This window comes from Sinocyclocheilus rhinocerous, unplaced genomic scaffold (assembly GCF_001515625.1).
Source record: "Sinocyclocheilus rhinocerous isolate Xijiao unplaced genomic scaffold, SAMN03320098_v1.1 scaffold4107, whole genome shotgun sequence".
Taxonomy (NCBI): Eukaryota; Metazoa; Chordata; class Actinopteri; order Cypriniformes; family Cyprinidae; genus Sinocyclocheilus; species Sinocyclocheilus rhinocerous.
In genome coordinates this window covers 9854-13229 of record NW_015654536.1, presented here as the reverse complement: position 1 = coordinate 13229, position 3376 = coordinate 9854, and positions in this window count along the sequence as shown.

The window sequence follows — 3376 nt, the reverse complement described above, 5'->3', positions numbered from 1 at the left end:
AGATCTAGGCAAGCTAAGGCGGAGAACAGAGCGGCAATTTCCAAACCCGCGGGGAAAACATAAAACTTTTCAAAAAGGCGGAAAAAACAAACGCGAGGAAAAGTCGCCGCTCACTTTTTGTGTGGTCTGGAATTCTGTCATGGGTTGCTACTGTGAGGAGCACGGTCGCCGCTCACTTTTTGTGTGGTCTGGAATTCTGTCACGGGTTGCTACTGTGAGGAGCACGGAGCGAGGAACGAAGAGACCAGGAGTACAAACAGAGGAGTTTAATTCTTTTTTTCAGGGAATCACACATAGCACAAGGAGTTGACAAACAATTCCAGACAAGGGAGAACAGAACGGGCTAGAACTAAATAGGGCAGATAACGAGGGGCAGACAGGTGATGGGGATAACTAACAACAAGGAACAGGTGATACTAATAATGAGAAAAGGAACTGGAAGGACCAAATAAGGACAACTGGAACTAAACGGGAACATACACGTGACAAGTTTTCATATTTGGTGACTAATTTTGAAATATTTTACAGAGCGACTGTAATTTATTAATTTGCAAGAAGAATTCCATTATTAACGCTTTATGGTTTTATATTTTATTTTTATTTGTTGTCTGTAATCACTTTGATCTTATCACTGTATGGTTTAAACTTGTGTTACCTTTTGTCTGTAATCAGTTTGATGTTATCAGTGTATGGTTTAAACTTTGACACCTTCATAAAGTTGTAGTTATATTTTTGCCTGTAATAATTTAAAAAATGAATGTCGGATACATCAGCGATACATCAATAGCTATTCCTTCATTCCGATGGCACTGTCCAAGATGCCCGCTTCTCTAAACTTGACAACGATGGAAAAAGGCTACTTTCCCCATCATTTCAACTGGCGTGAAAATGAGAGGTATGTGGGCCCCTACCCCGACAAAAAGTTTTACGGGTATGAAAACATGTCCAATAAAGACCAGTCCAAGTTTAATGCGTGGTACAACACTGTGACGGGTAAGGTCTTCCGCTTCAGGGTTGAGCTCCGTGAGTACGGAGTGAACGCTGTTGTCTTATTATGGGAGGCTTGCATGAAATACCGAGAAGCATTCATAGAGTGTACCGAACTTGATCCGTTCAACTTTACAACACTCGCTAGCTGTTGTATGGGGGTAATCAAGATGTAATATCTCACCAGAGACACTTTGGCTCTGACACATAATAACGCATACGTCCAGCAGAGTAAGACTTACTCAAACGGTTCAATCGAATGGATGGAATATGTAAAAAAGACCCGAAACGTCTACAGTCACCACACTCTAAACCACTGCGAAATGCTCTCTTCCACCTTCAATACCACGACTGAGGTGAGACCCTTGAGCAAGGCACCGAACCCCCAACTGCTCCCCGGGCGCCGCAGCATAAATGGCTGCCCACTGCTCCGGGTGTGTGTTCACGGTGTGTGTGTGTTCACTGCTGTGTGTGTGCACTTTGGATGGGTAAATGCAGAGCACTAATTCCGAGTATGGGTCACCATACTTGGCCACACGTCACTTCACTTTATAGGGGCGTTTACGATGGCTCACGCCCGGTTGGAGACTTGATGGACAGACTCGGTGACCGGGTGTTATACTCTGATATCGACTCTGTTATATTCGTGTCTAGGGACGGCGACTGGATACCCCCTCTGGGAGACCATTTGGGGGCCAAAATCTTATCAAATCTTATGGCTATCGCACCACCAAAGGAAAAGTGTGCATGAAGGCTAAAGGTATAACTCTGAATGCTAAAAATTCCCAAGCTATCCGATTAGATACTCTGATTGGTCTGGTTACCGACTATGTGACGTCTCGCGATGACACGCAATACATCTTGGCTCGTTCTGAAAACATTGTGAGGAATAAAAAGCAACTCACGTTGCACAAGTCAGTCGACAAAAGGTTCAAGGTGGTGTACAATAAACGTAGACTTCTACCGGATTTCAACACTCTTCCTTATGGCTACTGATTCGATGATGCAAAGAGGGGTTCGGGATGCTTCTGAATTTGACTTTCGACTTATTCTTATGCGTGATCAGTGGTCCCAGCAAAAAATTGAAAACATTGTATATATTTACAATTGCTGGCAGCTTCTGTATGATGAATTGCTTAAATTGTACGACATTAAATTTGTTGAAGGGCGCCAGATGTACCCTACCAATGTGAAATACTTTATGGAGTGTTATCAAGATGCTAGCAGTCAACCTTACGGGTATTTTTATACAGGCATTTGCTGAATTAAACATACCATTTTCTACGGTTCCTAATCAGCATGTTAGACGTTTGATTAGTTCTTTAAAAACCACTCCTGGAGCTCGAGCACGCATGCCTGAGCCTGCACGGCCTTATAAAAAGTCTGTCAAAAAGAGAATTTCCCGTGCTACGGCACTGAGGACGGATGAACCCGTGTTCAAATCACCATCTCTCGATCGAAGGCAATGGTTAGAATTTTAATTATGTATTTTCACGTTCTTTAAATGTGTCGCTGTGAAATTATATGTGTACGAAAGAGCTGTGTTTTGACCCGCGACTATGCCGCCTCATAGTCACCCAGTTGCCCTTCTGCAGAGGGTCTGTTACCGGAACCGAACAATGTACAGGACTCCCTGAGCTAGTCGCATCCAAAGCCGTATCTAGAGCCCTCACATTCTTACTGTCCTCAATTAAAGTTTGGATGCGTGTCTCTAATTCTGAAATCTTCTCTGTCAGCCTAACTATTTCCCTGCATTTATCACATGAGAATCCCTCGTCGCCAACAGAGAGAGATAAACTATACATGTGGCAAGCGGTGCAAACAACAATAGCAGGAGAAAAAGCCATTACTCACCGTGATTGATGAATGATTCTTACTTACCACAGTTGTTTGATGAACTTGTGAAAAAAAAGAAAAAAAAAAAGGAAAAAAAAACGGAGCGATAGAAAAAAAGAAAGAAAATAAAGCAATAGGCACGAATGGAAACGCTAATGACAAGCTAACGAATGCTAACGCGCTGAAGATGCGCTGCACTCGTGGTTTTAGAATAAAAGCGAACGATCAAATTAATCAGATTAGGCTGATAGATAATATCAGAAATATGGTGGGAATTAAGTTATATTTATCACTTTAAACAACAGAGAGTAATAGAGATTTTACAGAAAAACAAAGCTACACGAAGCTACAATCACAAACCAGCAGCACTGCAAACAGGAAGCAGGAATAACACTGTCCAACAGCGACACCCGCAGGTCAAGTGCAAAAATCACATAGTTATAGTCACGACCCCTGGCTAAATGATACAGGAAAAACACGCAGTGTTGTCCGTAAGCATCCGACGTAAAATCCTGAACGCGTTTGGTAGAATATAACACGACGGGGGCGTTGG